Below are 11,112 nucleotides of genomic sequence, written 5' to 3'. Positions count from 1 at the left end.
AGATGATGAACAGGGATCCTGGTTTTGTCTGATTAAAAAAAAATCCCCGTTTTTTGGTTTTAAAAAAGTAACCCAAATCCACATTTTTCCACAATTAAAATGAAACACCAGTATATGTGTACACACACACACACACACACATACACATCTATATATTAGTGGTGTTTTATTTTAAACATGGAAAAATATGGTTACTTTTTTTAAATCAAAAATTGTTTTTTGTTTGTTTGTTTGTTGTTGTTTTTATCAGAGAAAACCAGGATCCCTGCTCATCATCTCGCAATTTTGGGTTACTTTTTTCAATTTGAAAAATGGGGATTTTCTTTTTATTATTATTAGAGAAAGCCAGGATCCCTGATGATGTGGTGCTCTGGTAATCGAAGGTCAGATAAATACATAATGCAAATTAAAAATGTGTACCTTAAGTCTTCACTGTTTTAAGTTACATATTTTTCAGGTGTCCAGACATCATTTAGCATGAAAAGTAGGTTAAATGCACATATTCAGCATGGATGAAAATGAAGCTTGCAGAAATAGCAAAGCTCTGTTGAATAGTGAACATTTAAGGACAGGTGAGGTAAAGCACAGACAATTGAATGCTGTGTACATGTCTAATACTCAAGTTTTCTTAGGTTTTTACATGTCAGAGTAAAGACAAAAAAATCTACTGTATAATTCTGAATTGTTTCAATAAGGAGTCTTTAAGGAACATCTGAAGTAAAACACAATGGACTTCAGAATTTCCATTTTGCAGGAAATTTGCTTGTATTCCAACTCGGATTGAAAAAAAAAAAGGATACAATTTCCTAAAGATTTCAGTTTCCAAGAAATTCAGAAATTCTGAGAAATTTCAGAATGTTTTAGAATTTTGTCTTGGCATGTCAAGATCTCATTTCATTTTATTTTTTTTAATTTTGTGGTTATTTGAATTTATTTTTACCTTATTTCCTAATGTCACTTTAACTCTAGTATGGCATAAAATTATAATAGTTCAAATACTTTTATAAGTAATTAAATGCTGCTACTACTTAAGCATATTCACTTTTCTAAATCAAAAGCTGGTTTTATTTTTTTATTTTTTTCCTTTTAAATTCTGAAAGAACAGCTTGGCACCTTCCTGCTAGTGGGCAATTGTAAAATGGTTGTAATACTATATTACTGTGAATTAGGACTACAAAATTAGACAGAGCTTCAGCATCTGACCTGTTATTACCCACATTAGCAGCCTTTACCTGTTCTCTCTTTTGCTGTACCACTTACATATTTTTTAAAGGACCATTTCATCTTTCTTATATTTAAAAGCAAGATGTTCTAGCCTCAATTATTTTTTGCAATTTATGGAAGGGTTATAAACATTATTGCCAAATGAAATCCATTATGACCTAAAGGTACAGATGCCTTTATTTTTTCTACAAATGGATTGATTTTACCACTCCTGAATTATGACTTCTCCTTATTTTTGTGTGAGAGCTTTTATTACAACACAATAAGTGATATTTTAAGCCAAAAAGGAAGATAAGATGCTTCAATCATTGTTAAATAGCAGTTTCCTTTATGGAATTTAATAATAAAATGAAATAAAGCAGAATATTTCAAATATTATAAAAGGATACAGCTATAGTAGTAGCAGTGCATAATATGTCATGAAATAATGTGTATCATAGATCATTTTAAAGTTCATTTTCACTATCAGTTACAAAAATATATATTTTTAAATGAAAAAAAAAATAATTTTACAATATTTCCTATATAGCTTTATCAGAATTGCTATTAATGCATTTAAAAATCAGTTTAACAAAAATGCTTTCTAACTGAAAACAGTTTTGACAAAATGTTGCCAGGAATTCCAGAAGTGATAAACAATAAAGATCCCCAGACAGTGTTGCTTCCCCCCACCCTAAATTATAGAAAGCTAATGCAGCCCTTTCCTTCCAGTATAGTACATTAATTTCCTAGCAAATAAGTCTTTTTTTTTCTAAGCGTAAATATTGCTCACTTCCCAGATGGTTTTGCATAGTCCTTCAGAAATATAGTCCTATTCTGATATAAATACGTTTTTTAATTCACTGCTGACCTTGCACTCAAATAGTTTTATTTTGTAGTGCAGAAATTCCTAATGTCCCAAACTGACAATAGTTGCTGGAACTGTACAAAAACACGGTAAGAAACCATGCCTGTCTGGAGAACTTGTTTAGGCCATGTACAGACATTCAGGATAAATACAGACATTCAAAAAGCCTGAGGCTGAATTGATCTAAGTTATGCACTTTTCTGTAAGTGGTATAGGTTAGATCGGTAGCAAACAGAGCACACGTTTGCCCTTTAGTACAGGGAGATATGCAGCCTGCCTGCAGCAGCCGAGCCCAGCAGGTTGAGGGCATTCCCATGCACCTCCCAGCAGGTCATGTGAGCTCCTCCGGCTGCCAGAGACTGAGTGCACTTGGGTCACCCCAAACAGCTGCCAGACAAGGGCGAGCATGCCCCCTTCCCCCTGCCACATCATCTATCAGTCACACACAGTCAGTGCAGGGAGGATGGGAGGTGTCTGTGTTCCTGCATAAACCCCCATCAGGAAGCACCCCACAATATACACGCAGACCAGAGGTTGAGCCCAGGAGGGTGCCCACGAGCAGGCACAGCACCATGGAGCCTGACTAGGCTGCCAGGCACAGGTGATCATGTCCCTAGCCCTCTGCCGCATCACCATGCACCCTCTCCATTGCCTAGCCCTAGGTTTGCTGGAGAACACCACAGTGAGCACCCTCCATCATCAGCTGCATGTGCCTCCATGTCCCAGCCTGCCCACACCCTGCCATGGCATCCCAACAATCCTGCCCAAGTGCAGAGACCCAGGAGCTGCAGTGTGTCCTGCTTTTCACCCTCCATGACTCTCTCTGGCTGCTGCCGGACATCACGTGCACCCACCTGGACATGATGTGGCGGCAGGTCACCATGGCACACCTGGCATCCTGGCCGGTAGTAGCAGGGAGAAGGTCTGAGGGACCCAATCCTTCCTTCTGCTGAGCAGCCCCACTCCTGCCTCTGCAACTGCCCGCCAAGCTGCTGGGGTCACACCGCAGCCACCATGAACTATCCTATTTCCCACTACTATCTCAAATGCTAAGAGGCCCTGGGACATTGTATAAAGATAGAATAGTTTTTCATCTATTTCTTTACCCATGTCTAGGGTTACTCTGAAATCTGTATGCTGTAGCTGTAAGACAAATCTTTTTCTGGGTTGTCCCAAGATTGCAGAGACTGAGCACATCATTGTTTAGCTACTTTTTAATTTATATTATCTGGTTTTAAAGCAAAACTAGAGATGATTATACCACTGCTGTTTGTTCTGTATCCATTCAGACAAACAAATCAGTCCCTAGGACAGTCACTCTGCCAACTCGTTATGTGCTCTAAATAGACACACTGACAACATTAGCTGTAGCCAGTTTATTTAGAGAAAAATACTGAGCTACAAAATAAGCTGTGCTGAACGTCAGTATTAGGATGATAGGGAAGTAGGGCTAGAAGGGACCTCTTATGGTTATATAGTACAGCACCCCATTGAAGGCAGGATCATCCCTAAATGAACAATCCCAGCTAAGTGCCTATGTAACCTGCTCTTAAAAACTTCCAAAGACAGTGATTCCACAATTTTTTTTTTGGTAGCTTCTTCCAGTGATTGACCACCCTCATAGTCAGAAAGTTTCTCCTAATCTCCAACCTACATTTCCTCTGCTGCAGTTTGAAGCCAAGCTCCTAGTCCTGTCCCCGATGACCATGGAGAGTCCTCCACCTGAAACAAGGAGGCAGATGGCCAGCCCTAGCTGCTCCTGAGGTTTCTAGAGGTATATGTCTGTCTGCCCTGGCTTGGATGCTCAGTGAAAACACACACACACACACACACACACACACACACACACACACACACACACACACACACCCCTGCTCTAGTATTCTGGGACCCTGTATGTAGCCACGGGCCAAAAAAGCCTTGCAATACAACATGTGCCCATGGCCCAGGTACCCGCTGGCAGTGGCCAAACTTCAGATGCCACAGAGTTACCAGTCCCACTATTCTTTCCCATGCCACCCAGACCCACCAGAGGTGAGCTGCATGCAGCAGCTCCTGCTAATGACTAGGAGGGAGAAGGAAGGCCATGCTGAGGTCTGGGTGGCAGGGTTTCTGGCTCTGGCCTCTGAGATATGGTGTGCAGGAGCCAGGGCCAGATCCCTGGGGCTGTGCCTGATCACAGGGCTCTCCTGGGCTCACTGTCAGGTATGTGTGTACACCGTGAGATGCTTCATGATGGAGTGTGGGGGCACAGCCCAGGGATGTGGGTGTCCAGGTCCTGGGGCACGCGCACACGACACAGAAGCCTCTGTTCCCTCTCTTAACAAACTTTAAACAGTGAACAGCTGAAAAGCTCAAATGGACCCTGGTGTCATTCCAACCAAATGTGAGAGGTTTATTGATTAATTGACAAAGTAAAATTAATAATCTTATGGGACAGGTCTTGACAACAGTTAAGTGAAGTTGGCTAGGCTTTTATTCTTTGTGATCAAAAGTCCTCTAGATGGTCCAGCAGGTATCATGTGGCTGTCCAAGGTCCAAACACAATCCTTTGATTTATTTTTATACCCTTTCTTGATCATGATCTCTCTGCATGCTCTGACTGGGCCCTAACTAATCAAATGCCAGATTGTTATCTTAGTTCTGTGGCTTTTAGTTACTATATTCTAGAGATTCATAGGTGTTAGGGGCTGGAAGGGACCTCACAAGATCATCAGATCCAGGCCCCCTGCACTTGGGCAGGAAAGACTTTTTGGGTCAGATGATCCCAGGGTGTACTTGAAGTCAGTTTTTAAAGATCTCCAGGATAGGGGATTATACCATCTCTGTGGGAAGCCTGCTCCAGACCCTAGGCACTTGAATCATAAAGAAGTTTCTCCTTATGTCCAATCTGAAGCAATCTTTAAGCAGTGTGTCCATTGTTTCTTGTCTTCTGCTGGGGTGCATTGGTGAACAGATGCTCCCCCGGGTCCTTATGTGCACCCCTTATATACTTATAGGCTGCCACCAAGTCCCCTCTAAGTCTTCTTTTCTCCAGGCTGAACTCTCCTAAGTCTTTCAGCCTCTCTTTGTATGACCCGCTCTCCAGGCCTCTAATCATGTCCGTGACCCTCCTTTGGATTCTCTCAAGCTTCTCCACATCCTTCCTGAAGTGTGGCGCCCAGAACTGGACGCAGAACCCCAGCTGCAGTCTAACCAAGGCTGAGTGGAGCAGGAGGATGACATCCTTAGTTTTGCTTGAGCTGCATCACTAGATGCACACCAGTGTTTTGTTTGCTAGCTACAGCATTGCATTGGTGGCTCATGTGCATTCTGTGGTCTACCACAACCCCAGGTCTCTTTCAGTAGTGGTGCTGGAAAGCGTATCACCACCCAGCCTGTAAGTCTGTTGCAGATTATTTCTCCCCAGATGGATCACTTTACATTTCTCCATGTTAAACATCATCAGGTTTTGATCTGTCCACCTTGCAAGGCTCAGCCTGCATCCCCAGCCTGTCCTTGAGCATGACTGCATTCCCCCATAATTTGGTGTTGTCTGTGAACATTTCCAGTATGCTTTTAACATCTGAATCCAAATCATTGATGAACCTGCTGAAAAGTACTGGTCCAAATACTGAAACCCTGAGGAATGCCAGTGGTTATCTTCCGCCATGTTGACTCAGTGCTGTCTATTAATACTCTCTGGGTGGAGATGTAGATTCATGTCTGCTCATCCTGTTGACAAGTTTTGTTCATGCCTGCTCGGCACATTAGGGACAGCTCCTTTCCTGCTGATAAGTTTCAGTCATGTATGATGGAGGGTCCCAAGGTCTTGAAGTTGCCTAATCCTGTCAACAATTTTTAGTCATGTATGCTGGTGCCATCCAGATTTAGCCTGGATGCCTGCTGAGACCCCAGTGACAATTAGGAAATACTTGCAAAGGAGAGAGGAATTTACCTGTATTCAATGCTAGAATTAAAAGAATGAGATGGCACGTGCCACCAGGGGACAAGGTATTCTTAATTACTCCCTGTCCTGGATGCAATAGGAATGCACGTGAGGGCATGACCAGCTCCCATTGGCACCAGACGAGAACCCAGACGTTGAAAGCTGAGTGTTTCCAGAGGGTCAGATGCCCCAGACAGGAAATGCACATAAGAGCTTCTGCTTGTGGTTACCGCATGGAGGTGCAGTAATTTGCTTAACACACAAACTGTGAGAGGGTCAGACCTAACCAAGGAAGGTAAGGAAAAAACACTTACCTTGAGTGAAGAGTCAATATGGGAGTTCAGGTGAGACTGTGTTGAGGCAAGAACTGCAATCCAGTGAGTGGGATTTCATTGTCTAACTCACCTAGAGGAGGAAAAGAGATTATAAATTGATTAATGGACAGAGTGACCTTGGCATGGAACCCTTTTGTCACCTAAGGGGGAGTACAGGCAGTCCTCGCACTTACAGCAGGTTATGTTCCTGGAAAAGGCGATGTAAGTTGAAGTGATGTAAGTCGAATCTGTTTTTCCCATAGAAACAATGTTATAATACGGTGCTCACCAAGGGCCTGATGCCCAACTTTTTATAGAAATGACCATAAACACCATATTTAAATCAACTATTTAACCAACTATAAATGATATACAATCTATGGTACAAAGTTTTCTAAACTTTACTGTATATAAATCGATTAAACAGGTCAATACAGTAAAGAATCACATAAAATTTTATTTAATCCGAAGGTGAAGAAACACCTTCACCAGGGTCATGGAATTCAGAAGGGCTTCTTTAGGGAGATTTTTGGAGAGACTTAGGGCCACTAGATGGCTTTTGAGAAACTGATCCAGGGATGTTTGTTTTTCTGCCCTCTTTTTCTCATTGTAAATTTCCCTGTAGCACACGTATGTAGCATGAACTGAACTAATGTAGCTGATGTTAACATAGAGTGTAATAATAGTGAAATATAACCATGTTAGTCTTGTCCTGTAAGCAACTTGAAAACTCCATTTTGTATCCTTCTGCTTGACATAAGTGAATGAACTCTGCATAGACTTTATGTATGAGTTTGTGTGAAAGGGTGAATGATGAGAGAATGGCATAGAGATGGAACAAGAAGATTTAACTGTTTATGTAAGCCACAAGGCGCCAAATGTAAGTTACTAGTCAGTAAACTAATTAATGAATGGCTGAAGAATCCCTTTTAAGTCTAGGGCACAAAGAAGATAACGAGGAGAAGGAATGTACCCACCCTGCCAGGCAGGCAACAAGATCACTCCAAGGCTAAGATAATCTGAAGACAAAAGAAGAACAACCGCAAAAACAGAAGCTGGGTATGGAAAAACCCCAAAGCACTGCTAAACAAAGGATGCCACTCTCTGTAAAAGAACATTTTAAAAATGCCAAGTTGGGTGATTCTTTCTCTACTGCTGTTTCATCAGAAGCATCTGTTCACCCCGCTCCAGCTGTTATCTTCAAATCTGCTATCTTCAAATCATCATCATCTACTCAATAAGCCCGGGTTGGCTACCCTGGTCTGATATTGAGCAACTATTGCTGGTAACTATATCTGGTGTATGCTTCGATGAAATAGTTGCTCTGTGTATGTGTATGCCTGTGTGTAATGATGTGTATGATGATTTGTGTGTGTTTGTATGAATAGTGAGTCCAAACCTCTATGTCTAACTCACGTAATCAATAAATTTGGCACCTTGCCTTATCCCCCTTTATAAAGTCTGGCTCGTGATTTGAGCAATTGGCAATTTGAGTAACACATAGGCATTAGAGATCAAGTTGCTGGTCTTTGTGCTGTTTTTGAGGTTGGGATCCATTTTTTTTCACAAATTGCCATTGCAGCTTCCAAATGTTTAAAGGCCTCACTCATCTGCTTTGTTGTCATGGTACCTTAAGCAGGACTCTCTTGAATCTGGGCCTGATTTTCTGCCTTCCTTTGTGCCTCAGGATGGACAATCTCTTCATTGGTCAGTTCCTGGGAATGAGAGGCCAACAGCTCCTCAACATCTTCTGTTTCAACTTCTAGCTGTATCTGGCCAGCCATCTTCACAACATCAGCAATGACTTCATCCACTTGGTCTTCAAATGAGATGAATTCTGGACACAGTTTTCTCCAGACACCATTGAGGTTGGATTCCTTAATCTCCTTCCAAGACTCTCCAGTGTTCTTCACTGCATCCAGGACATTGAATCCCTTCCAGAATTCCTTGAGGGTTGTTCCACCTTTCTGGCCTGTGATATTGATGGCACAGGCAAAGGTTCTTCTAAGGTAGTAAGCCTTAAAAAATGAAATGACCTCCTGGTCCACAGGCTAGAGCAGTGATCTTGTGTTGTGGGGCAAGAAAACAACCTTGATGTTAGGGTCTAAATCCACAAGGTGTGCTGGATGTGCAGGGGCATTGTCTAAAATTAACAATGCCTTATGTGTGAGGTTGTTCCTCTCACAATAATTGTAAACAGCCCGCACAAAATAGTCAGTGAACCATTCCTCCAAAAAGGCCCCAGTCACCCAAGCTTTACGATTTGATTTCCAGGTGACTGGAAGGCTGCCTTTAACATAACCCTTAAGTGCTGTGGGATTTTCGAAGTGGTAAACAAGCAAGGGTTTGACCTTGAAATCACCTGCAGCATTTGCACCAAGTAAAAGGGTAAGCCTATCCTTAGCTACTTTAAAACCAGGCATAGTTTTTTTCTTGTTGGGCGATGTATGTCCTGGAAGGCATTTTCTTCCAGAACATCCCAGTCTTGTCAACATTGAAGACTTGCCTGGCACAATAACCTCCCTCTTCAATGATTTTAGCTATTTTTTTGGAAAATCTTGAGCTGCAATCTCATCAGCACTAGCAGCTTCACCTTGCACCCTGATGTTATGCAAGGCATACCTGCCTTTAAAACGCATGAACCAACCCTTACTTGCACTGAATTTTTCATCCTTGGATCCCTCACTATGTTGTTTCAGTGTCAAAAAGACTCAAAGCCTTAGCTTGAATGGTAGCTGAACTCAAAGGCACACAGCGCTGAGTTTGATCCTGAATCCACAAAATCAAAAGTCTTTCCATCTCAGCCACAAGTCCTGCATGTTACCTTATAATAGTGGATTGCAATGAGGCTACACTTTTAATTTCACCATTTATTTCATCCTTTTCTCTAATAATAGTTTACACAGTAGTACGAGCTAGGTCCAATCACCTACTGATTTCAGTTTGTGACAAAACACTCTCGCTAAGTTTGATCACATTGGCTTTTACCTGTAATGTAATGGCTTTTCTCCATTTCTTATGAGAACTGTCACCATCACTAGAGCACTGTCTTTTCCTTTTATCAGCCATTTTTAAGGACTGAATATATAAAAAAAAAAAAAAGCTTAACATGCACTAAGAATCCAAAGCAGACTGACTGGGTGATGTATGTACGTTTGTGCATCACCTGAGTTGCCATCATGTCATCATAATGTAAGTGTGAGGATCCAGTGCCACAAGTAATAACATGGGTGTAAATGGTGGAGCACTGCAACTGTGAATTGCCGTAAGTTGAAACTCCGTAAATTGAGGGCTGCCTGTACAGAGAAGCAGGGTCTGGAAGATGCAACTGAGAAGGGCACAGGTGCACTGATGTGGTGCCCTGTCAGCTGATGAGCTGGGAATCCTGCAATTTGGATGTGGGGTAGTGATTTAGGAATTATTGCTAGAAAGCAAGGGCTATTGAATGAATTGCTGATATTGCAGATAGAAGATGAAAGTTGGTAATGGATCTTAGATTGGGACCAGATAACCAGCTAACATGAAAAGTATAGTGGGACCAGTTCCTGATACTTAACTCGGTATTAGGATTTAAAAAAAAACAAGAAGTGTGTACCCAGAACATCCGTGATGTGGTAAGGGCAGGGTGAAGTGGTGGAGGAGCCCTGTGAAGAGGCCTAAGTTACTACACAGCTATGAGTTAAGTAGATCTTACCTCCCAATATTTATTTCTCTTTCAATTATTTTCCTAACATCAAAGGTGTAGCAGGAAAGTGCAGAAGGAGAATAGATGGAGAAACCAGGTAAAGATAAATTCATCAACACAGGAGAGACTTTATAGGTACTCACACATCCCCTCCTGCCTCCTTTGCTGCCTGCTGTGGCTGGAAGATGGGCAGAGGTAGGCAGCAGGGTTGAGGAGAGGGTCTGTGCTGGCTCAGGCCTGGCAGAGCTGGAGGGTGGGACCTGCTGGGTGCTTGGCTGGAGCAGCTAAGCACGGGCCAAGTGCTCACATGCCTCCTTGGAGGGGGGGGGGGGGGGGGGCTAGCAGGAAGCTGCAAAGTAGCCTGCGATGCTGATTGCTGATGGACAGTGACCTAACTTGAATTGATAGGGGAACTGGTACGGAAGTTTGATGCACCAGTCTAACCTAAATCCATGATGTTTGAGTGCACATCGATCTAGGTGTATCTTAGACGAGGTTCCACGATTTTTAGAACAGCCTATGTGAGTCAAACTTCTGTTTTTTTACAAGTTTAGACCAGTTTCCAATCACTTAGACTGGTAAAAGTGTAATGTCCATAACTGGCCTCAGTTTCTCCTGGGAGAGTTACTACACTTGTAGGAGAATCATGAGTATACAGCTGTTCATGATTTTTCTTGCAGTGCAAAAATGGTTATTTCTGGGAACAACCAGGGTTAAATCATTCCCAGAAGAGCTTCCCCTGAAAGAGCGGATGTGTGTATAGATGTATATATTATTTTCTGAGAGAATTCATAGCACAGACCTCCAGCATCCCAAGATGCTTTGCTCCCCTTTCCTTCCTCCTTTCAGAGATAGTGTGTTGCTTGGGCTGAACTCTACTACTCCAGCTAAGCAGGGAGCAAAACATGTCCCCTTCACAATCCCACGTTGTGCTGCTGGGAGACACCGGCTAAGTCTGGCTGACTCAGACTTCTCAATCAGGACTGCCCCATACAGTGCTGCCATCTGTCACCAGGCAAACTAAGGGAATCTACAGAGCATGCGATATATGTGCACAGCGGCCCCCTGCTTGTGCAGCATCAGCACTGTCAGCTCTCTGCTTCTTGGGGGTTCA

At 42.5% G+C, this 11,112-nt stretch overlaps 1 pseudogene; it reads right to left on the bottom strand.

The window, feature by feature from the left end:
• Nucleotides 1–7,944: 7,944 nt before the first annotated feature.
• On the bottom strand, nucleotides 7,945–9,382 carry LOC102570548 (tigger transposable element-derived protein 1-like; annotated as a pseudogene).
• Nucleotides 9,383–11,112: the final 1,730 nt, after the last annotated feature.

Source organism: Alligator mississippiensis, chromosome 3 (genome assembly GCF_030867095.1).
Source record: "Alligator mississippiensis isolate rAllMis1 chromosome 3, rAllMis1, whole genome shotgun sequence".
NCBI classification, from domain to species: Eukaryota; Metazoa; Chordata; order Crocodylia; family Alligatoridae; genus Alligator; species Alligator mississippiensis.
This window is presented reverse-complemented; position numbering and strand designations above follow the sequence as displayed.